General features: G+C 39.2%; 1 long non-coding RNA gene across 2 annotated transcripts in view; it reads right to left on the bottom strand.

The window, feature by feature from the left end:
* Positions 1-767: 767 nt before the first annotated feature.
* Positions 768-26,367, bottom strand: part of LOC147361763 (uncharacterized) — a 40,029-nt gene continuing 14,429 nt past the window's right edge. Inside the window, exons 2-5 of one of the 2 annotated variants that reach the window (XR_015138232.1) lie at positions 11,800-11,904; positions 10,955-11,048; positions 10,480-10,612; positions 768-854 (exon numbers count right to left, since the gene is read on the bottom strand). This is a non-coding gene — a long non-coding RNA (uncharacterized LOC147361763). Of the gene's footprint in view, positions 855-10,315; positions 10,613-10,954; positions 11,049-11,799; positions 11,905-26,367 lie in introns of those variants that run through there. The other variant, XR_015138233.1, reaches the window with a different exon arrangement.

Genomic DNA, 26,367 nt, shown 5'->3' on the forward strand with positions numbered 1-26,367 from the left:
GTGGAAACTCTAGGGAAAAGGGTAACTTTACCTTGGAGAAACCTGACAACCTCTACCTCATCCAGGTGATCAAGACTAATATTAGTAGGGATAAATTGTGTTGATAGGATATATCTCTGATATGATATGGTGAGAATGATTATTTGTTTCTGTGGTGTCCCTCCCCTTCCTTCCTCTGATCATGAGAAGAAAGATCAGACCTAATTGAGAGATATTCTGCAAAATACTCAAACTGTACTCAAAACTTTCAAGGACATCAAAAACAAGAAAAGTGTGAGAATCTGTCATAGCCAAGATGAAAGTAAGGAGACATGACAACTAAAGGTAATGTGGTGGCCTGGATGGGATCCTGGCATAGAAAAAGAACATCTAGTAAAAAGCAAGGAAGTCAAAGAGAACAAGAGGGCAGAGGAGCAGATGGACGTGGAGTACGTCTTTCTTCACGGATACATCAGGAGTAGAACTTCAGACACAGAAGTGCATGCAGAATACCAGCTGACAGCGGAGAGGAGTACCTGACCAGCGGAAAAGAATATATAGAACTGCATGAAACTCAGTAGGATGACGGAGCTAGGGGGAAAAAAAGGAGTGTTAGTAGGACTGGACTCGCCCTTGGCGGGTGGGGAACTGAAGCAGGGGTCCGATCTCCACATCAAGGCATTTGTCTGAGTTAGAGGAGAAACATTTAAGGCTAAGAGTAAAACAGCTGCTCTGTGGCAGCCTAAATGGAAGGACAATCAGATAGTCCTTACCGCAGCCATACATACCTTGGACAGGGATGCAGGTCCCCTGGAAGGCGCAGTGGCTGGGAGCTGGAGTTTCCAGATTGTGGAGCAATCCCAGGGCGAGGGGTACTGTTGAGTGCAGAGACAGATTGAGGAGAGGTGAGGGAGGAGATCGTGGTGGGAAATGCCTGTGGAGGAAAGCCTGGCAGCCATGGAAGCAAGGCAATACTGCTGAGTCATGTGTAGGGGGTGGAGCCATCACCATAGCCTCTCTCTCCATCCACATACCAGCAACAGCAGCTGAACAATAGAGAGGCTGGCCCATCAAATGCCTGACGCACTGAACTACAGAGCAGGACTCAACCCAGGGTGCTCCTTTAAGTGACTAATGCACCCAAACTACAGAGTAGGGCCCCACCCAGGGTGCCCCTTTAAGTGCCTGATGCACCGATCTACAGAATAGAATCCCGGCCAGGGGGGCCCTCTATGTGCCTGATGTGCGGAACAACAGATAAGGGCCCCAGACAAGAAAGCCCTCTAAGTGCCTGAATGGGTGGAGCTACTTAGTAAGATTAGCCAAAGAACCCTTCTTTGAGCTACAAGAGCCTTGAGAAAAGACTCTGATAGGGCCATAACTCCTGCAGCAGAGGCAGTCCATGTCCCTGCACACTTGGCGCTGCCAGGTTCCCCGCAAGCCAAGCAGCTGTGCCACCTTCACACTCAACTCTCACTGGGGCAGAGCTGCCACAGGCCAAAAAAAAGTCTTGCACCTATGCACAAAGGGTTGCTTTGGTAGTGTCCAGCTCTTTGTGGACCTGTAGACTATGGCCTGCCAGGCTGCTCCATCAGGGCGGGGTGTTCTCTAGGCAAGAATACTCAAGCGTATTGGCCAATACAGGTTGCCATACACTTCTAGAGCACTATATTTCCTGCTGCCCTAGCCACCAACTCCCCTGAGTACCTGGTGCTGCCAGAACCCCTGCGACCCAAGCAGCTGCACCACCTCCACACCTGGCCCTCACAGGGGCAAACCCAAATCCTCCAGGGCAGCCTCAGGAGCAAACCCCCATGGACAACTCACATGCAGAGGTGGAAATAAAACCACAATTGAAACTCAGGGGCAGTGTAGCTAAGGAATAAGATCCAAAACCTTCCTACTAGCTGTAGAAGCTGCAGATTAAATCCACAGGATCAACTAAGCAGACTCTATGTCTATGGAATAGATAAATGGTCACTGAGAGCTCCCACAAAAGAAAACACACTAATTCTGATAGCTGTGAACATTGGAAGCAAGAACACATAGGAGTAGGACCAGAATAGAATCTGAGCTGCCGCCACAGCAGGCCCAGAGATCAGCACAGTGTTGGAGGGAATGCTAGGGAGGTGAAGTGGACTGTGACTCCCAGCAAGGATAAGGACTCTAACAGCAGTGACTCAAGGAAAACATTTATTATTCTTATGTTTTGATGTGCTCTGTAGATTCTTTTGGATTCTTTTTTTTTTTTTTCTTTCCTCCCCTCTCTGTCATAGTTGTTGATTTTATTGGCACTATGAAATCTAATTAAGCTTTTGAGTTGTTTTTTTTTTTCTCAGTCACATCTTTTATTGTTGTTATAAACCTCTGCTCTTGCAGTACTGTGTTTTCCCTTTTTTTTCTCTTTTTTTAATTTTAATTTTTTAAACCTATTATATTTTTTCTACATTTATTCCTTTTCTTTTCCTGCTGTTCTTTTCCCCTTACATTTAATCTTTAATGTATATAAATCTTCTTCATCTACCTCTATTTAACTTTGCATATCTAGTCTCTCCTTCTTTTCTTTCTTTCCTTTCCTTTCCTGTCAACATTTTGTTAGTTTTATGTTCATTGCTTTATTCCCCAATTGGCACCTTACTTTAGTTTTGTTTTCCAGTTGTGCTTTAGTTAGTTTTGTTCTGGTAGATATAATTTTTGGTTTCCTTTGTTTGCTGAGTCAATCTACTATACTTTATTTTCGATTGACTCTTTTGATTTTGCTTATGGGTGTATATATTTGTACACTCAGTCACACTTTTTATGTTGCTATAAACCTCTGCCTCTACGTTGGCTTTTGCAGTTCTGTGGAGTTTTCCTTTTGTTTCCTTGTTTCTTTCTTTTTCCATTTTTTTCTTCTCTCTTTTTTATAATTTTAATTTTTAATTTTTTTAAACTTATCGTATTTTTTCTATATTTATTACTCTGTTTGCCTTTCGTACTGTTCTTCTCCCCTTGCAGTTAACCTTAAATGTATATAAATCTTCTTCATGTACCTCTATTTAACTTTGCATATCTATTCTTTCTTTCTTTTTTTTTCTTTCCTTTCCTCTCAACATTTTGTTAGTTTTATTTTCACTGCTTTATTCTCCACTTGACACCTTGCTTTAGTTTTGTTTTCCAGTTTGCGCTTTAGTTAGTTTTGTTCTTAGCTAGTAAATATAATTTATTTCCTTTGTTCAACAGGTCAATCTATTGTATTTTATTTTTGTTGGACTGTTTTCACTTTGCTCATGGGTATATATTCATATGTGTATATTCCATTATTTTAATTATCATTTGCCTGATTTTGTACCTGTCATTTGTCTGGGATTCATCTTTGGTTTCTTGTTTTTGGATATTTGTTTTAAGCTCATTTATCTATTTCTGCTTTATTGTCTATGTCAAAGACTTTGACTGTGTGGATGACAATAAACTGTGGAAAATTCTGAAAGAGATGGGAATACCAGACCACCTGACCTGCCTCTTGAGAAACCTGTATGCAGGTCAGGAAGCAACAGTTAGAACTGGACGTGGAACAACAGACTGGTTCCAAATAGGAAAAGGAGTACATTAAGGCTGTATATTGTCACCCTGCTTATTTAACTTATATGCAGAGTACATCTGAGAAACACTGGGCTGGAGGAAGCACAAGCTGGAATCAAGATTGCTGGGACAAATATCAATAGCCTCAGATATGCAGATGACACCACTCTTATGGCAGAAAGTGAAGAACCAAAGAGCCTCTTGATGAAAGTGAAAGAGGAGAGTGAAAAAGTTGGCTTAAAGCTCAACATTCAGAAAACTAACATCATGACATCTGGTCCCATCACTTCATGGCAAATAGATGGCAAAACAATGGCTGACTTTATTTTTCTGGGCTCCAATCACTGCAGATGGTGATTGCAGCCATGAAATTAAAAGACACTTACTCCTTGGAAGGAAAGTTATGACCAATCTAGAGAGCATATTGAAAAGCAGAGACATTACTTTGCCAATAAAGGTCCATTTACTCAAGGCTATGGCTTTTCCATTGGTCATGTATGGATGTGAGAGTTGGACTATAAAGAAAGCTGAGCACTGAAGAATTGATGCTTTTGAACTGTGGTGTTGGAAAAGACTCTTGAGAGTCCCTTGGAGATCCGACCAGTCCATCCTAAAGGAGATCAGTCCTGGGTGTTCATTAGAAGGACTGGTGCTGAAGCTGAAACTCCAATACTTTGGCCACCTGATGTGTAGAGCTGTCTCATTTGAAAAGACCCTGATGCTGGGAAAGATTGAGGGCAGGAGAAGGGGACAACAAAGGATGAGATGGTTAGATGGCATCACTGATTCAATGGACATGGATTTGGGTAGACTCCAGGAGTTGGTGATGGACGGGGGGTGGGGTGGGGGGATGGGGCTGGCATGCTGCAGTTCATGGGGTCACAAAGAGTCGGACATGACTGAGCGACTGAACTGAACTGAACTGAACTGAACTAATGCCATAATAAGCCACTTGTGGAATCTTCATTCCTGGCCAGAGATGAAGCCCTGAGCCTTTGGAGTGGGAACACTGACTCCAAGACCCTAGCCTACTAGAGAACTAACACTCAGTCAGTCAGTCAGCTTTAGAAACCACCAAACCAGCTTTACAACAAATGCTTAACAGACTTATATAGGTAAAAAACACAAGAGAAGGAAAAAGATCTGCAAAATCAACACCAAAAAATTAAGAAAATGACAATAGGAAGTGTATATAAACAATTGCTTTAAATGTAAATGGATTAAATGCTTTAACCAAAAGACACAGACTGACTGAATGGATAAAACAACAAGATCCATCTATAGTGTCTACAAGAAACCCATTTCACCTAAAGATACATATAACTGAAAGTTAGAGGATGGAAAAATATATTCTATGCAAATGGAAAGCAAGAGAAAGCTGGAGTAGCAATCCTCATATCGAATAAAATAACCTTAAAACAAAGTAGATTACAAGAGATAAGGAAGGACACTACATAATGATCAAGGGATCAATCCAAGAAGGCATAACAATTGTAAATATCTATGCACCCAGCATAGGAGCACCTCAATACACAAGAGAAACACTAAGACATAAAAGGAGAAATTGACAGTAACACAATAATAGTAGGAGACTTTAACACCCCATTCTCACCAATGGACAAATCATCAAACCAGAAAATTAATAAGGAAACACAAGTCCTAAATGATACAGTACATGACATGGATCTCATTGATATCTTCAGGACATTCCATCCAAATGCAGAAGAATACACCTTCATCTCAAGTGCACATGGAACATTCTCCAGGATAGACCACATCTTGGGTCACAAATCAAATTTCAGTAAATTTAAGAAAATTGAAACTACATCAAGCATCTTCTCTGCCTACAATGCTGTGAGACTAAATATCGATTACAAGAAAAAAACTGTGAGAAACACAAATACATGGAGATTAAACAGCATGTTTCTAAATAACCAACAAGTTACTGAAGAAATCAAAAGGGAAATCAAAAAATTTCTAGAAACAATTGACAATCAAAACATGACTACTCAAAACCTACGGGATGCAGCAAAAGCAGTTCTAAGAGTGACGTTTATAGCAACACGATCCTACCTCGAGAAACAAGAAAAACATTGAAGAGACAACCTAACTTTACACCTAAAACAACTGGAAAAAGAAGAACAAAAAACTCTCAAAATTAGTAGAAGGAGAGAAATTGTAAAGAACTGAGCAGAAATAAATGAAAATGAAATAAAAGAAACAATACTAAAGATTAATAAAACTAAAAGTTGTTTCTTTAAGAAGATAAACAAAATTGACAAACTTTTAGCCAGATTCATCAAGAAAAAAAGAGAAAAATCAAATCAACAAAATTACATATGAAAAAGGAGAGGTTACAACATACAATGGAGAAATACAAAGGATTATAAGAGACTACCATGAACAACTATATGGCAATAAAATGGGTAACTTGGAAGAAATGGACAGATTCTTAGAAAAATTCAAGTTTCCAAGACTGAACCAGGAAGAAATAGAAATCATGAACAATTCAATTACAAACACTGAAATTGAAGCTATGATCAAAAATCTCCCAAAAAACAAAAGCCCAGGACCAGATGGCTTCACGGGAGAATTCTATCAAACATGTAGAGAAGAGCTAATGCCTATCCTTCTAAAACTCTTTCAAAAAATTGCAGAGGAAGGAACACTTCCAAGTTCATTCTACGAGGCCACCATCACCCAGATACCAAAACCAGACAAAGACAACACAAAAAAAGAAAACTACAGGCCAGTATCACTGATGAACATAGATGCAAAAATCCTCAACAAAATTCTGGCAAACAGAATTCAGCAACACATCAAAAAGCTCATACACCATGATCAAGTTGGGTTTATTCCAAGAATGCAAGAATTCTTCAATATATGAAAATCAATATGATACACTATATTAACAAATTGAAAGATAAACCCTTATAACCATCTCAGTAGATGCAGAAAAAGCCTTTGACACAATCCAGCACCCATTTACAATGAAAACTCTTCAAAAAATGGGCATAGAAGGAACCTACCTCAACATAGTAAAGGCCATATATGATAAGCCTACAGCAAACATTATTCTCAATGGTGGAAAACTGAATGCACTTCCACTAAGATCAGGAACAAGACAAGGGTGTCCACTTTCACCACTATTATTCAACATAGTTCTGGAAGTCCTAGCTACAGCAATCAGAGAAGAAAAAGAAATAAAAGGAATCCAAGAAAAGAAGAAGGAAAAGAAGAAGTAAAGCTCTCACTGTTTGTAGATGACATAATATTGTACATAGAAAACCCTAAAGATAGTGTCAGAAAATTACTAGAGCTAATCAGTGAATTTAGCAAAGTTGCAGGATACAAGATCAATACACAGAAATCACTTGTATTTCTATACACTAACAATGAAAAATCAGAAAGAGGAATTGAGGAATCAATACCATTCACCATTGCAAAATAAAGAAGTAAATATGTAAGAATAAACCGACCTAAGGAGACAAAAGAACTTTTACACAGAAAATTATAAGACACTAATGAAAGAAATCAAAGAGGACATAAACAGATAGATAGATATGCCATGTTTCTGGGTAGGAAGAATCAATATTGTAAAAATAACTATCAAATGCAATCTACAGATTCAATGAGATCCCTTTCAAATCACCAATGGCATTTTTCAAAGAACTGGAACAAAAAATTTCACAATTCCTATGGAAACACAAAAGACCCCAAATAGCCAAAGTAGTCTTGAGAAAGAAGAATAGACCTGGAGGAATCAACCGTCCTGCCTTCAGATTATACTACAAAGCTACAGTCATCAAAAACAGTATGGTACTAGCACAAAAACAGAAATATATACCAATGGAACAAGATATAAAGACAATAAATGAACCCATGCACCTATGGGTACCTTATTTTTGACAAAGGAGGCAAGAATACATAATGGGGCAAAGACAGCCTATTCAACAAATGGTGCTGGGGAAACTGGACAGCTACATGTAAAAAAGAATGAAATTAGAACACTTCCTAACACCACACACAATGATAAACTCAAAAATGGATTAAAGACCTTAATGTAAGTCCAGCAACTTTAAAACTCTTAGAGGAAAACACAGTTAGAACATTCAATGACATAAATCAAAGCAAAATCCTCTATGACCCACCTCCTAGAGTAATGGAAATAAAAACAAAAGTAAGCAAGTGCTGCTGCTGCTGCTAAGTTGCTTTAGTCGTGTCTGACTCTGTGCGACCCCATAGACGGCAGCCCACCAGGCTCCCCCCGTCCCTGGGATTCTCCAGGCAAGAACACTGGAGCGGGTTGCCATTTCCTTCTCCAATGCATGAAAGTGAAAAGTGAAAGTGAAGTCACTCAGTCGTGTCCGACTCTAGCGACCCCATGGACTACAGCCTACCAGGCTCCTCCATCCATGGGATTTTCTAGGCAAAAGTACTGGAGTGGGGTGCTATTGCTTAAGCAAGTGGGAACCTGTTAAAAGCTTTTAAAAAACTTAAAAGCCTTGGCACAGCAAAGGAAACTATAAGCAAAATGAAAAGACAACCCTCAGAGTGGGAGAAAATAATAGCAAATGAAACAACTGACAAAGAATTAATTTTCAAAATATACAAGCAGCTCATACAACTCAATGTCAGAAAAACAACCCAATCAAAAAGTGGGGAAAAGACCTAAACAGACATTTCTCCAAAGAGGACATACAAATGGCTAAGAAACACATGAAAAGATGCTAAACATTGCCCATTATTAGAGAAATGCAAATCAAAACTACAATGAGATATCACCTCACACCAGTCAGAATGGCCATCATCAAAAAGTCTACAAAGAATAAATGCTGGAAAGGGTGTGGAGAAAAGGGAATGCTCTTGCACTGTTGGTAGGAATGTAACTCGATACAGCCACTATGGAAGATGGTACGTAGATTCCTTTAAAAACTAGGAATAAAAGCACCATGTGACCCAGCAATCCCACTCCTAGGCATATAACCTGAGGAAACCAAAATTGAAAAAGACATATGTATCCCATTGTTCATTGCAGCACAATTTACAATAGCTAAAACATGGAAGCAACCTCGATGTCCACTGACAGATGAATGGATAAAGAAACTGTGGTACAGATACACAATGGAATATTAAGTGAAAGTGAGTCTCTCAGTCGTATCCGATTCTTTGCAACCTGTGGACTATACAGTCCATGGAATTATCCACGCCAGAATACTGGAGTGGGTAGCCTTTCCCTTCTCCAGGGGATCTTCCCTACCCAGGGATCAGACCCAGGTCTCCCACATTGCAGGCAGATTCTTTACCAGCTGAGCCACAAGGAAAGCCTAAGAATACTGGAGTGGGTAGGCTATTCCTTCTCCAGCAGACCTTCCCTACCCAGGAATCGAACAGGGGTCTCCTACATTGCAGGTGGATTCTTTACCAACTGAGCTGTATTACTCAGCCATAAAAAGGAATGCATTTGAGTCAGTTCTAATGAGGTAGATGAACCTAGAACCTATTATACAGAATGAAGTAAGTCAGAAAGAGAAAGGTAAATATTGTATTCTAATGCATATATACAGAATCTAGAAAAATGGTTCTGAAGAATTTATTTACAGGGGAACAGTGGAGAAACAGACATAGAGGACAGACCTATGGACATGGGGAGAGGGGAGGTGAGGGTGAGATGTATGGAAAGAGTAACATGGAAACTTATATTACCATATGTAAAATAGCCAACGGGAATTTGTTGTATAGCTCAGGAATTTGAAACAGGGGCTCGGAATCTACCTACAGGGGTGGGATGGAGAGGGAGATGGGAGGGAGTTTCAAAAGGGAGGGGATATATGTATACCTATGGCTGATTCATGTTGAGGTTTAACAGAAAACAACAAAATTCTGTAAAGTAATTATCCTTCAACAAAAAAAATAAATTAAAAAAATAGAAAATAAAAACATAAGGTTCTGGTGTACAATACAGGGAGATCAAAACAACAGCAACAAAAAACAAACAAACAAGTCTAAATAAAGGACGGACCTCAGTATTAAATGTATATACATATACATATAAAATCTGCCTGCAAAATTCAGGAGACCCAGGTTCAATTCCTGGGTCGGGAAGATCCCCTGGGAAGGGAATATCCACTCCAAATTGCCTGGAGAATTCCATGGACAGAGCAGACCAGAGGGCAGCAGTCCATGAGGTCGCAAAGAGTCGGATGTTAACTGAGAATGCATATGTTTTCATACATGTATATAACTGGAATTTTAATTTAAATGTCAGCTATGAGTAAAATTGATCATTTCATATGTTTAACTCTTTTTAATAAGGACAGGTTTTATTTGAAAATTGGTTCCTTGTGAAAGGAAAGGAGGGACGGGAAAGGGAGTAAGGGAGGGAAGGATGGAGGAAACAAAGAAAGGATTTTCTCATTTAAAAATTTTTTAATTCTTTTTCTTTATATTACTGTTAATTTTTATTTTAAATTTTATACTTTAGCTTTTAAAATTATTCTTTTCTCTTACTTTTATTCTGAATCTTTATAGTTTTGATTTATATTAAATATTTTCATTGTTAATTTCAACCACTTCACTTTTTAAATCACCATTTTAACCTTTTATCCTCTTTGGAGAACTCCATTTCAATTTCCTCCTTTTTTATACAATCTTCATGAATTGACTTTGTTTGTGAACAAGCGTGTTCTGACTACAGTGGGAAAGCCAGCAAGCAGGAGAGGTGGGAAAATTACCTCGAGATCTGCTGCTGCATAATAATCACTCCAGAGTGGACTGGATGAAAACCACTAGAGTCCTTTATTATTGGCCATGATTCCTGTGGGTCAAAATTCACACAGGGCACCCCGGGGGAACTGGTATCTTCTCCATTAGGCCTGGGGCTGCAGCTAGAAGTTTGAAGTCTGGCACCTGGAATCATCCAAAGGCTTGTTTACTCACCAATCTGGCATTTGATTCCAGCTGTCGGCTGAGACTTGAGCTTAGGCTGCTGGATGGAAACCCACAGGCACAGCCTCACCATGGGGCCAGAACTTCCACACAACATGGGGGCTGTGTTTGAAAAGTGAACAAGCTGAGAGAGAGGGAGACAAAAAAGACAGCAAGTGGAATCATACTGCCTAATTATAATGTAGACTTGAAAGCCACACAGCATCACTTCTGCCACATTCTGTTGGTCAAGGCAGTTGCAAACACACATCTAGTTTTAATGGGCAAAACTACTGTCAGTATCATACTCTCTGAAGAGCGTATGTGATGGGACACATGTTAGTGCAGTCATACTTAGAAAATGCAATTTGCTGGAGTGCCAGATACATCCGAAACAGTCCTTCAAGTTTTCTGCCTAAATGAACTTCATGGCTGCCAAGTTTAGCTGCAAAAATAAATAAATAAGTGCATTAATGAATGACTTCACCTGGTTTGTGCTGTGCTTAGTCACTCAGTCATTTCCAGCTCTTTGTGACCACATGGACTGTGACCCGCCAGGCTCCTCTGTCCAGGGAGATTCTCTAGGCAAAAATACTGGAGTGAGTAGATGTTCCCTTCTCCAGGGGATCTTCCCAGCCCAGCGATCGAACCCATGTCTCCTACATTGCAGGCGGATTCTTTACCATCGGAACCACCAGGGCTCACGTGGTTTAAATCATCTTAAATACTTGAATCTTAAAACACTTTTCTCTCCCCTCCACTGGGTTCATTGAAGATCTTAGCTGATAGATAAAATGTCCAACTCTTGTGACCCCATGGACTATAGCCCACCAGGCTCCCCTGTCCATGGAATTCTCTAGGCAAGAATACTGGAGTGGGTTGCCATTTCCTTCTCCAGGGGATCTTCTTGACCCAGGTCTCCTGCACTGCAGGCAGTCTCCTGCATTGTAGGTGGATTCTTTACTGAGTGAGCCAGTAGGTTATTGTTGAAAATAATCTATAAGATACCCCAAACACTACTACCTAGCTCTGTTCCTATTTCATTCCTGGAATTATAGCATTCCAAAATAGCAGGGAATCTGAAACTTTATAGAGTTTTCTTGAGCAGTTTAAGCAAGTGGTTCAGTGAAACTGTAGAAGCAAAAATCTCCAACATATTGCCTGGTTAGGTTTTGATAACTTGATTTTTAGTCGCTAGAACTAGCAAAGGAGAAAAACCTTGAGAATATATTTATGTTTGGAATACAGTCAATCACATTGTGTAAGTTAAGATCCTAATTTTTACCTGTGTGATTCCTTTCTGGCAGCAATGTAAAATAAAACAATACCAACCTTCTCCAAAATGTGTTGAGTCTTTGCCTCCAGCACACATATTCATCATGTGACTCATCTGCCATTAATTCTGAGACACTTTTGTGTCTGCAGCAGCACTTATTTCTGCAGATTGGGAGAAGCAAGGTTGTTAACTTCATTCACAGACATCCCTGAAATTGCCAGTCAGCTTCACCCTTGGCCTTCAGAAAGCTGAATAGCCAAATGCATATTTCAGCATCACATACAGCATCAATAAACTTTCAGCTAATTAATTTCCATGAGAATGTGTACTTATCTTCATAACTACTCAGCCTAACAATGCCTAATAATTGCTTGTTCACATTCTTTAGAGCCTTCATGATGTCTGCATCAGAGAGGAGTTTCATGGATGTTGTATGTAATTTTTAAGATTTTCCTGCTTTGAAAATCTTCAGGTGGCACAGTTTGTCTTCTGCTTTTAATTTTCCTCACAAATGTGAAGAAAGACATTTTGTTGTGAAAGACTTAAGCCTTAAATGGAAATAAATAATAATTAAATGCAATTTTTATGTCATTGTATTTATTTATGAATGCTAATACCCAAATGATTCTACAATGCTTAAAATTGTATTATCTACTCCCTTTTATTTTGTCTTGCATTATTTAAATTTCTGAAACTATATATATATATATAAAAGTTTTCAAGAATATATATTATTCTTCCAAAAGTTTACCAAGTTAAGTCACTTGTAATATTTTAGTAACTGCCAATCTGTTTCCTTACTCACTTATTTAAAAGTTTTTGTCACTGTTTTTATATAAAACTGACAACTTTGCTAATCAATTTTTATTACTGTACATTTGACTCCAGACATCTGATAGAATTTCAACATGTAAAGCACATAAGGATATTATTTGTCTCTATTGATGTATAGCTCATGCACATCTCTATTAGAAAATGAAATCAAATATTAACAATGACTCCAAAACATGCCTTGCTCATACCATTGATTTGTTATGGTTGATAAGATATGACAGAAATCTAGTTTGTTCAAAGTGTAAATGCTAGGATGCTAGAAATGAAGCAAACTTTTATTTATTTGGCTTTCCAAGGACTAAGAGCACAGTTGAGTCAAACATGGTGGCCCAAGGTGCCCTTTGGTACACAAGGAGTTCTGATGGAAATCCTAGAATTTCCTAAGACCCAGTCAGCAGTGTCACAAGACATATGTATTGAAAACTGCAACTTTGGGGTTGGTTAGCTACTTCTTCCCAAAGGTTTCTCCTCGTATTCCAGTTCTCATTCACCCCTGGATTTAGGTTTTGACAAATATACAAAATATTATTCATATGAAAGGTAATTCCTCATAGTAGCTACTTTCTGTATTTTCCACACTTGTACACATGCTGCCTCTCCCCTCATTTTTTCTTTAAATATAAAACATGTGTGCCAAAACTATAGACAAAGGAAAACCCTTCTTTTATAGTCTCGGGTTTCCAACTGTCAATGTTTTATAAAGTTATTGTCATGAAAACTTGTCTCCACTTCTAGGGATGGTCTCAGAAAAACAATCCGGTCAGCAAAGTTTATCCCTATATCTGCTCACACCCACCACACACTACCTGCCTCCTCCAGAGGAGTGCCCTTCCAGGCATCTGGAGCTCAACCTTTCCACCAAATCTCTCTCTCTGCCTCTTTGCCACAACTTTTTTATCCTGTTCACTTTCCCAAATCCCTGACCTGCCTCCAGGTAACAAGGAAGAGGAAAAAGGGCAAGGGGATATATTCTGAATATGTCACCCCAGTTTTTGGACATACTTGTATTTTATTGATGTACTTTAGAAAAAAGGTTTATCTGAAAGAAGTTATTACAACAGCGGCAATTTTAAGTATTCCAGCAGTGTGATACTGAGAGTAATGATTGATGATAGAGAGAAACATTTTTTGAACAAGAAAACTTTTATGTATCTAACACATTATGCTACAAATTTCAGTGTTAGTCTTTCAATTGCAGAGGATCAGGTATGACCTCTTCAACATCCCCCAGCCTTGCTGGGGCCTCTTTTCCATGCTCTCACAGCATCCTACTCATGTCCCAGCCAGTGCACATCCTATGGAGATTCCATAAAAGCTTACTTGGCCATAAGTAACAACCAGTAGATAATAGAGATAAGATTTGAATCTGGGCTTCTCTGTTATCAGAACCTATGCTCTCATAACCCCATGTCCATCCACTGCAGTACTGTTCACAGTGATTAAGACATGGAAACAAATCAAGTGTCCATCAATGGATTGGCTCAGTGGAGTGGTAAAGAATCTGCTTGCCAATGCAGAAGGCACAGATTTTCCCTCTGGGTTAGGAAGATCCCCTGGAGCAGGGCACGGCCACCCACTCCAGAATTCTTGCCTGGGAAATCCCATAGACAGAGGAGCCTGGAGAGTTACAGTCCAGGAGGTTGAACACAACTTAGAAACTAAAACAATAACAATTTGTAACAACATGGCTGGACCTTGAGGATATGGTGCTGAACAAAACAAGTCAGATTAAGACAAATACTGTATGAATGCTGTGTGATTCCATTTATATGTGAAATTAAAAAAAAAGCCAAACTCATAAAAGCAGAGTAAAATGGTGGTTGCCAGAGGCTGGGAGTGGGAAGAATGAGAAGATGTTGGTCAAAGGGTACAAATTTCCAGTTGAAAGATGAATAAGTTCTGGGGATCTACTTGTTAGGGGAAGCACACTGATTGAAATCACCCATCCTGGCCAGGCACCATAGTAACCATTTGCATGAGTTGTTTTATGACAGGAGATGCTGATAAGGAATACGGAACTAATAAGCCACCACCAACAGGAAGATTTCGGGAAAGGTCTAAAGGAGACACCGTGTCCATCCACTTCCCAGAATCCCTCTCACTAGCATCCATCTTGGCTAAGTAATGTGTGTGCCACCAGGAAAGACTGAATTACAATGATTGGCCAAAGACCACCTGGAAACTAATCCCATCACCATAAAACCCGAGACTGCGAGCCACGCGGCAGAGCAGTTCTCCTGGGTTCCCTTATCCTACTGCTCTCCACCCAGGTGCCTTTCCCAATAAAATCTCTTGCTTTGTCAGCACATGTGTCTCCTTGGACAATTCATTTCTGAGTGTTAGACAAGAGCCCAGTTTCAAGCCCTGGAAGGGGTCCGCCTTCCTGCAACATACTCTTTACCATGCTGACTATAGTTAACAACACTGTTATTACAAACAGGAAAGTTGCAAAGAGAGTGGATTTGAAATGTTCTTGCCATACACCAAAAAATATTATAATATATGAGGTGATAGACATGTTAACTAACATTCAGTTTAACAAAATGTCCCCTACATAGTCTTGGCATGCAGTAGGAGTTCAATGAATGTGGAAAGCTTTCTGGATGAGAGGCAACAGGTTATGCTGGAAAGAGCACAGAACTTTGCCAGTAACTTAGAGGAGTCACTTTTCTTTGACGAGTCTCAGCTCGTCTTCCCTAACATGAGGAGATTGGTCCTATTATTAGGGAAACTTAGTATTGAATAATTTGCTACTGGCCCTGCAACTCCAAATCAAGCACATTTAACAATGTTTCTCCTTAGAAAGAAGCGTATTTCTTTAAAATGGTCCAATTGCAGAACTATAAGAAGAAATATTCTACTTACTCCACATATCTGTTTATATAAAAATAGAAGTGCCTCAGATAACACTAAAACCTAATAAAGTGTTTTAAATGCCTAAGTGAAAATAATATATATATATGTAAAAACCCTGAAAGCAAAGAATAAACTTTCTTTTGATATTTGGCAGCCCCAGAAAGGGATGATAGATTATGCATTTGCTTGTTTGGAATTCCATTTATATTCAATTCAGTGCTGTAGGATTTAGAACATCATGAAAATGTTTCAGCTCTTAGGGAAGAAAAAACAGAGAAGAGATAATAAAGTTAATCCTTGGATTAAATGGAGTAAAATTAAAGGAAGTTTAAACATACCTCAGAATATAACATTTTCTGTTGCTGTATGGAAAAAAACATATCTTCCAAGGAAAAAATGGAGTGCATCATGCAGGTAAATGCAAGCTCAATAAAAAGAAAGATATATTTATAGATTTGCCACATTGCTGAAGCATACACCAGAGCTTCACTCTTAGATTTAAATACATAATTGCTTCAGAGTCCTACGAACTGAGTTTAAACCTATAATTGTTTAAGCCCCTATTGTAAGCAAAGCTTTGCAAACTCTCAAATATGCCCAGGGGAAAAAAATGCTACCCTCAGCTGTGGCTAGAAAAACAATCAGAAACCATTCAATAGCATTTGTTAAGTTATAAGAAAATATTCAACTATCATTTCTTCTAATTTAGACCAGCATCCAATTAAACCCAAATCTTGCACAGATCTTCATTTAAGTTTTAAAACCTATTTTTATTAAAAACTTTAAAAAGGATTTGAGTTTTCTTAAGTATTCCCAGCTGGATGCATTATCTGTACTGAATTTATCATTCAAAGTAGCAGTGCCAGGTGGTCCCATAGGCTTAATGAGGATTTGATTATAAGTGCAGAGTAAAAAAATTGAAATAGAAATATGTTTAGGACACCTATATTTCTAACTTGTCTAGATGCTACCTTTCAGCTAAAGCTTCATCTTTGTCCCTAACAGAGACATGGCAGAAATAGTAGGGATGGTCAACAGCCACTAGACAGATCTGTGCTGGAATTTTATTTTGGCCTTTTCCCAGACTATATCTGTGTAACTGGAAACTCTGGAATAAACCAAAGCAGGCTACCTCTAAATGATTCCAGATGGGTTGCTATCCATGGAGCGATGTTTTAAAGATAATTTTAAAGGAAGAGAGGTTGTAAAAGGAAAGAGGAAGAAATTCTTTTGCAGCTGATATTCGAGGAAGAAGAGTTGTTGTAATAAAATATAACATATGTGTAATAAACTGCTGTCTTGCCAAAGTGATCAGTTACCCTAAGAGATAATTCTCTTTGAGTTTAGGTATGCAGGTTTGATGGCAGAAAGGCAAAAATGACTTTGAAAAAGGCAGGAAAGTAATTTTGAACTCTGCAATTGACATGGGATAAAGGAGAGGCAGAAATATAGAGGTTTTTCACTATATGAGTGAAAATTCTTTAAATTTACAGAAATCATGAGGCAAGCTCTAGACTCTCAAAACCATGACTTTAGGAGGGGTCTTAGAAAATAATATTTGGTTATTAGGAGCTTGAGAGGCTTTATTTCCTATCTGGGTTACATATGAAAATAAACAATGGGGCAGACTTCCCCAGTGGCCCAGTGGTGAAGAATCCACCTGCCAAAGCAGGGGACATAGGTTCCATCCCTGGTCCAAGAAGATCCTACATGCTGCGGGGCAACTAAACCCAAGTCCTGCAACTACTGACGCCGGCAATCCTTCGAGCCCATGCACTGAAACGAGAGAAGCCACTGCAATACAAAGCCTGCACACCGCAACTAGAGGGTAGCCTCCGCTCGCTGCAACTAGAGAAAGTCCAGGTGTAGCAACAAAGTCCCAGCACAGCCAAATTAAATCGTAATTTTTAAAAAAAAATTTTTAATGAAAATAAACAATGGGACATATAGGGGTCTAAATATAGAGATCAAAATTTCTGAACAGCAAGTACAGTTAATTATGGGAAACGCTCCTTGGTCTAGAAGAAAGCTCTAAAGTCATTTAGTCCTAGCCCATTCTTCTGATTGCAGCCTGAAAGAAAGTGAGAGTGAAGTCGATCAGTCGTGTCTGACACTTTGCGACCCCATGGACTGTAGCCTATCAGGCTCCTCCGTCCTGGACTGTAGCCTATCAGCCTCCTCCGTCCATGGGATTTTCCAGATAAGAGTGCTGGAGTGGATTGTCATTTCCTTCTCCAGGGGATCTTCCCGACCCAGGAATCAAACCCAGGTCTCCCGCATGGCAGGCAGACGCTTTACCATCTGAGCCACCAGGGACTACCTGGACACATTCAAACCATCACAAACAGCATTGTCACATCTTTCCTCCTGTAAGAGCCCACCCTTCTTTCTGCCTACCCTGGGAACATTTCCCAGTTTCCACAGTTCAGGGCAGTATTTACAGAATATACAGGGCAGTTATATACAGTATTTACAGAATATACAGGGCAGTTATATACAGAATATAACCCCCTAGTCCTTACAGATCTATCTACCATATAAAGCCAAGAGATCTTGTCAGATTTCATGAATTAATCCATTTCCTGAGAAATACTTTAAAAATCCAGCAATAAGATTAATAATAGAGAATGTTGTTGAAACTACAGCTAATATGTTTCCCAAAAGGAATCAGCAATTGTATCAAGACTTTCAAATACCTTTTCTCTTTACCTTAAATATTATTTCAAATTTAGGCAGGCTTCCCAGGTGGTTCAGTGGTAAAGAATCCAAAGAATCCGCCTGCCAATGCAGGAGACTCTGGAGACACAGGTTTAATTTCTGGGTTGAGAAGATCCCCTAGAGTAGGAAACGGCAATCCACTCCAGTATTCCTGCCTGGAAATCCCATGGATAGAAGGGCCTGGTGGACTATAGTCCATGGGGTCACAAAGAGTCAGACATGACTGAGCGACAGCACAGCACAGAGGGAAGAAATATTTTTTGAAAACATTCTGGCTGCAAAATAACTTGTCAGAGTTGTTTACACTTAATTGGGATAGAACCACTGTCAATTAAAATGGATTTGCCACACCTTACTCGCCCAAAACAGCTGAGAGGCTAAAGGAGAAATTCAGCATGTCATTAAAATTTAGTGACAACAAATGAGGAGACAAGGGCAGAATGGGTGACTAAAATGTATTTCAAGCAATATAATTTCATTTAGCCATCACTGTTAGTTCACTCTTTGTTCATCTTTAATTTATATTTTCCCTGGCGGGGTGACTAAAATGAAGGCAGGTTTAAATAAAGAGAGGAAATAAAGGGACTAGATAATCCATGAATTTGATAACCATCTGTTGAATAATGTAACATTTACTACAATAGAAATAGTAAATGTTTACATAAAATAGTAAATGTTTACAATAGAAATAGTAAAACCCACTTTGGGTTTTACCTCTAGGCCAAAAACCAAAACATATAACAGAAACAATGTTGTAACAAATTCACAAAAGACTTCAAAAATGGTCCATATCCAAAAAAAAAAGAAGTCTTTTTAAAAAAATGATTTTTTTTTTCATTCAGAAGCAGAGGCACCAGTGCAACAGCCAAAACGGTCCCCTTTTATTAGCCCTTAAACTTCTCTCTTTCATTCACCAAAAGATACTATAAACTTTGCTTGGATGTACAAATAGCATTCACAAAAGAATGCGTTATAATACAAATTATGGTCTATTTTCAATGAGTTGAAAAGAAACTTTTTTATTCTTACATTTTCATTACACATTACTTCTAAGTGTCATATTCTGATTAAATGCCAATATATTTTTTATGTCAGTATTTTTCTTCCTGTGAATGCAGGCCACGCACTTTGGAATAAAGCTATTTATTACCTATAAAAACTTTTGCAGCAACTGTCCATGTAGATGACCTTGTTGACTTTGGTTATAATTCAGTGCATTGATAAAATCAAAACAATTTGGGAATGAGTTCAAGATGAAAATAGAAAAAAAAAAAAAAACAAATAGCATATTTTTCAAATGACTCTAGACAGGTAAATGTTGATCCAATGCCGCTTCTTTACCCATCTGGGTTTAGGCTGTAGTCTTTGGGCCTTGGGCCTTTTGTGGATGAATACAGTACAATATAATTCATTTAGAAAATTATCCTTAGATTAAAATAACATAATTTAATGAAAGTAAATTTACTTATGATCAGAAGTGTTTGGTCTCAGATGTCTTAAACTACTCAATTAGATTTAGTTGCTGCTATTGCTATTATCTTATTCTGAACTATATAGATTAGGTAATTAATCTATTTCCAATTGATTGTTCTCATCTCTCCTGGAAAAGCCAGGCTTGGAAGCTGGTAATTAATTCCATTTGCTTCTGCTGAACTGGTTTGTTTTTCTTTTTAGCTTCTTTTGGCCAGATTGGACTTTGGCTTTGTTTACTTCTATACTTAACTTACTTTATGATCTTTAGGTTTTCAGATATGTTAATGACTTCATGTTTTTAAAATACAGTCTAATTTGTGAGACATACTATGGAGGATCACAAAAAAGTCAAGAAGAGGAAGTTAAGTATCAAACTGCCTTTTCCACTTTATAGGAGAATGGGTTTACTTGGATGTAAATAAATGCCCCTGAAGACTGACCCACACAAAGATTAATTGCTTTGTCCAGAGGTATATCACTGTCAAGGAAAGACTCAAACTCAAGATTTTTAATCTTTCTCTGTTTCAGCAGAATATTTACAATCAATGAACATTTTCTGAACCCTAAAATACTAGACATTAGAATACATAGAAGATACATCTGTCTACAAAAAATTAATACTCAAAGAAAGATATAGAGAATTTCATTTGAGCTAACCTGAGGCTTATAATCTGGAAGTTAGTCTCTCAGAAAGCTCTGAGGACTGTTGCAAAGAGGTAAGAGGGGAGTCCAGCGTTTTTGTGGTTCTGGCAAAGCAGGTATATGCAGTCAAGTACACAGCCTGGCAGAAGTCTACTGCCAGTCACAAGTAGCAGATATCTTAGTTTATGATTTTAGTGCTTTCCTAAGTACGGGAAGATGTCAGAATCCAGGTTCATAAAAATTTTTCTCCTGAAAATTTCTAACTCTCTGAGGGCCAGTTCTGCCAGTTTTCTCAGAGCACAAAGTGCATCATCCTGATCCTTGCCCTGAATTCCTTTCAGGGTGTATTGGAGGTCAGGGACAGCAGTGGCTGAAGACTTGATTCTTAGAGAACTGAATGATGGGCAGCATTCTTTATTTTACAATCCCTGCCCTTTCATTATTAATTTCAATGAAGGTTTGAGGGGGTATCTCATGATCAATTTGTCCCAAGGTGCTAGGAATGCACATCCCCAGATCAGGCAAGGATTTTGCTGTGGGCCACTCAATGTGCTCTTCCTGTTAACAGTAACCAAAACTCTCTGGACCGCTCGTCTTACTTGCCTGCCATGGTCCAAGAAATGGTTCCCTCTCGCTGCTTTTCCTCATAGTTACAACTATTGATCTATCACACACTATCACAATCATTGATCTTACAGAATTGAATATTTGGTCAATATTTCAAATCACCTAATTATCATTCATTTTATCAGAGGTTCAGTCCCAAATCTGGTAATGCAAGAAACAATAGTCTTGTAAAATAGGCGGAATACAAGTAATCAAGCTGGTAACATTAATGGGGTCAGAAGAGGAGACACAGATGTGGAGGACAGACTTGTAGACACAGCAGGGAAAGGAGAGCATGAGGGTAATCTGAGAAAGTAGCCTTGACATATATACACTACCAGGTGTAAAATAAATAGCTAGAGGGAAGCTGCTGAATAACAGGGAGCCCAGCCTGGCACTCTGTGATGACTCTGAAGGACAGGATGGGGTGGGGGCGGGGTGGGGGGATGGTGAGAAGGAGGCTCATATATACATATATATATATATAAAATTGACACACATATATGACTGGTTCATAATGTTGTATGGCAGAAATTGACACAATATTGTAAAGCAATTATCCTCCAAAAAAAAAAAAATTAAATGTGAAAACTGAGAAAAGAACAGGGTCAAAAGTAAATATCTAAGCTAAGGCAATTACTTAGGTAAATTACTTAAGGGAAATTATTGGCTTTGTATATAAAACTCACCAAAGATATGTGCATGTACTTGTGTGATGGGTCATCGTAACCCCTTGGAGGACTGAGAAAGGAATGCTATCTTCTAAAATCTAGCATCTTCTGGTGCCAGGAGAAGAAAGATGACCTTTACAGCTAAGCAGGTGTTTCTGCCACGGGGCGGTCTGGCTAACACACCAGGCAGCTGCACAGTGCACAGTAGCGGGGAGGGAGGGGGCCCAAATGGGCAGAAAAAATGTCTGTGTTTAAATTTTTTCTTGTCTTGCCTTAAAATATGAATTTTATTTCACTACGTCTCTTACCTTAAAAAGTATATCCTCAAGTTAAAGAGATAGGACATCAAGGAAAATAGGAGACGCACAGCACACGATATAATGAAAAGGCCTAGGGTCTGTGTCAGAGGATGTCAGCACTGTCACTTCACCTCTCTACCTCTGGTTACATCTGTGAAATAAAAACATTTATATCGGCTCTGCGTCATTACATGGGTACAGTAAGGATCTTGGAAGAAAAGTTATGACCAGCCTAGATAGCATATTCAAAAGCAGACATTACTTTGCCAACAAAGGTCCGTCTAGTCAAGGCTATGGTTTTTCCTGTGGTCATGTATGGATGTGAGAGTTGGACTGTGAAGAAGGCTAAGCACCAAAGAATTGATGCTTTTGAACTGTGGTGTTGGAGAAGACTCTTGAGAGTCCCTTGGAGTGCAAGGAGATCCAACCAGTCCATTCTGAAGGAGATCAGCCCTGGGATTTCTTTGGAAGGAATGATGCTAAAGCTGAAACTCCAGTACTTTGGTCACCTCATGCGAAGAGTTGACTCACTGGAAAAGACTCTGATGCTGGGAGGGATTGGGGGCAGGAGGAGAAGGGGACGACAGAGGATGAGATGGCTGGATGGCATCACTGACTCGATGGACGTGAGTCTGAGTGAACTCCAGGAGTTGGTGATGGACAGGGAGGCCTCGCACGCTGCGATTCATGGGGTCGCAAAGAGTCGGACATGACTGAGCGACTGAACTGAACTGAGTAAGGATCAGGTCAAAAGAACGTGGAATGTTCAGGCAAATCATATTGGAATTATGTAATTGAAAAACTGATAATGAAGAAACAACATTTTAATAATTATCCTATTTTAAATATGACAAATGTCAAAATCCCATATTAAACTTCTTGAGTCTACAAAAATGGGGATTTTGGAAATCATCCTAAGGATTAGATAGGAAGACCTAATTCTTGCTGCTTTTCCCTTTGTGATGTCAATGTGTCACATTTCCCAAGAAGACAGAATACGCCTTAATAGTTTTAACACCAATCTCTGAAGAAGTTCTTATGTTACTGAGGTTGTTCACACAATCTTGAAAAAGGCACCTCTTCCCCAAAATAAAACTGATCCCATCGTTAGATCCAGAAGTTGTACTTAATTAGTCTAAGGGAACTCTCATTTCCTTTGTTAGTAACTGGTTCGGTAAGAAGCTTATGACTCAGCTGAGAACAAAGAAAAGTCCCCTTGCTTAAAGAGAGCTGCTAGATGGAATAGCTTCCCTTGTTCTACTAGATTTTTTTAAGGAAACTACTAAGACCATGCTACTGTCTGTGCCTGAAGCTGACTCTTAAGAATTGCAGATCACAGGTAGAAAGAATATTAATCACTATAGCATCACAGAGCTATGGACTCAGCACCCCTTAAGTACTACCAGTGATCTTCCTGTTACATGAGAAAGTAAATTTCCTTAATAGTTAAGCTAATTTGAGTTAAATCTCTGTTACTTTTAGATGAAAGGAGTCTGGTCTAGCATATATATCACAATAACATTTATGTAGTTCTTATAACGGAGAAGGCGATGGCACCCTACTCCAGTACTCTTGCCTGGAAAATCCCATGGACAGAGGAGTTTGGTGGGCTGCAGTCCATGGGGTCTCGAAGAGGCGGACATGACTGAGTGACTCCCCTTTCACTTTTCACTTTCATGCATTGGAGAAGGAAATGGCAACCCACTCCAGTGTTCTTGCCTGGAGAATCCCAGGGACAGGGGAGTCTGGTGGGCTGCTGTCTCTGGGGTCACACAGAGTCAGACACGACTGAAGCGACTTAGCAGCAGCAGTTCTTATAATGAACAAGACCCATAATAAATATTCCAAACATTATCTCACTTTATGGAATCATCCTCCAGACCTTCTAAATGTTGTCATTTACAGATGAGGAAACCAAGGACAAATTAAGTGACTTGTCCAAGATCCCATAGGCCAGGTTTAAACCTCAGGCAGTCTGCTTCTAGGCCCTTCCTTTTTTCACAAAGCATTCTTCTGGAGTATTTAATAATACCTGATTAAAACTATGGAAAAAGCCATTTTTCTTTTTTAAAATGCACTTGATAAACTAAACACACAATAGGTAGAATTATTACACTGTTTCCAATTTTCTATCCATTTCACAAGTATAACGAGCCAAAAGTTTGTTTAGTGACCCTATTTCTCTTAGACTGTCATGGATTTCCCCCAGAGATGAAAGAAATAATAGAATTAATTTTGTAGAGAAGCCAGTGGAATGTGTAATTTTTAATGAATATGCTGTGCATGCATGTGTTTAAGTCTCTTCAGTTGTGTCCGACTCTTTGTGACCCTGTGAACCACAGCCTACCAGGCTCCTCTGTCTGTGGGATTTCCCAGACAAGAATACTGGAGTGGGTTGCCATGCCCTCCTCCAGGGGATCTTCCTGACCCAGGGATTGAACCCATGTCTCTTATGTTTCCTGCAATGGCAGGTGGGTTCTTTACTACTAGCACCACCTGGGAAGCCTGATAAGCTGTAGTTAATATTAATTCACAATTTTCAAATGGAAGTACTAAATACTGCTATAATAGCACAGAACATCTGGACCCCCCAACCAGAAAGCAGGGGTCTTATACCTATTTTGTTGTAAAGAACATAGAAACAGTCAAACAGTGTGTGATTGTTTTCCTCTTAAACAGACTGCTGATCCAACTCAACCAGGTTTATGATTAAACCTGGTTTGATGATTTGGTTTTGCTCAGAACCAGATTCCCTAGGTTGGAATGGGAACTGTAGAGTTGTGAATACTCAGAGTCAAGTGTATACCTGATGATGAACCACGGGGAAAAATGAGGCTCAAAAGTCCAAGAGACAGAAGGCTAGCGCCAAAGCCAAGAGGAAAAGAGCAATCAGCACAAGGGACAAAAAGCCCTTGATCTTGAAGTCAGAATTCTAGCAGACCAGAGCCAGTCCAACAGGACATGAGTTTTCAGAAGAACCGTCTCCACTACTTCTAGGTATTCATGCTCCCTTGAAGAACTAAAGAACCTCTTGATGAAAGTGAAAGAGGAGAGTGGAAAAGTTGACTTAAAACTCAACATTCAGAAAACTAAGATCATGGCATCCAGTCCCATCACTTCATGATAAATAGATAGGGAAACAGTGGAAAAAGTGACAGACTTTATTTTTAGGGGCTCCAAAATCACTGCAGATGGTGACTGCAGCCATGAAATTAAAAGATGCTTGCTCCTTGGAAGAAAAGTTATGACCAACCTAGACAGCATATGAAAAAGCAGGGACATTACTTTGCCGACAAAGGTCCGTCTAGCCAAAGCTATGGTTTTTCCAGTAGTCATGTATGGATGTGAGAGATGGACTGTAAGGAAAGCTGAAGAATTGATGCTTTTGAACTGTGGTGTTGGAGAAGACTCTTGAGAGTACTTGGACTGCAAGGAGATCCAACAAATCAGTCCTGAATGACCATTAGAAGGACAAATGCTGAAGCTGAAACTTCAATACTTGGGCACCTGATGTGAAGAAACTGACTCATTGGAAAAGACCCTGATGCTGAGAAAGATTGAAGGCAGGAGGAGAAGGGGATGACAGAGGATGAGATGGTTGGATGGCATCACCAACTCAATGAACATGAGTTTGAGTAAACTCCGGGAGTTGGTGATGGACAGGGAGGCCTGGCATGCTGTAGTCCATGGGGTCTCAAAGAGTCAGACACAACTGAGTGACTAAACTGAACTGAACTGAAGGAGCCAGAAGGTATATGGTGACTGAGAAGATAACAATGGCTTCAAAGACTGAGTCTGGGCAGACCTCCAAGGATCTCAAAATAAAAGCCAAGATTTAAACACTTATATGTGAATGACCTTAGTGGCTCATAGCAAAATGTTTCTTGCCGTGGTGAAGATCTGAAGGCAGAATCTTCCTCTTGGTGCAGCAAATTATCTCGAGTAAGACACAGCACAAGAGGGCACAGCTGTTACGACAATTATAAAGGTCAATAATTCTCAAGTACACTTAAGGATGTTAAAGTTTTAATAATATTCAAATAGTGCAAAAGAGTAAAGACCAAATGTCCTTTACATAATCCTTCTATCAAAAGGCATCAAGATTAACTGAAATTCAAATCTGGACTGCAGGACAGCTATCTGGAAAATTATGTTGCAAAACTACAACATAGCAAAGAAGTCAATCTACAAAGAGGATATGAACTGTAGCCCACTGGACACGTGTTATGTATCACAGGCCATACCAGACCATGCATGCCAGTGACTGTCAATATTCAAACCGGACATAATTTCAGTGATAAATATTAAATATTTACAGCTGGTTCACCACTGGATCAGTGGGTTCATCCACCTCTCTGGAGTACACACAAAAATAAATGAATAGATTTGGGCTTCCACCAGCAGGAAAGGTTTTCCTGAAAATTGGAAATCAATAATACCACTACGGTTACATCAGTAGGTTAAGCGATTAATGGAGGCTGCTGTCATTTTTTTTTAACTACTATAATAACAAGAAAGACAAGGT

Source organism: Bos grunniens, chromosome 12 (genome assembly GCF_055505025.1).
Source record: "Bos grunniens cultivar Pamir isolate PY7600 chromosome 12, Bosgru_T2T1.0, whole genome shotgun sequence".
Taxonomy (NCBI): domain Eukaryota; kingdom Metazoa; phylum Chordata; class Mammalia; order Artiodactyla; family Bovidae; genus Bos; species Bos grunniens.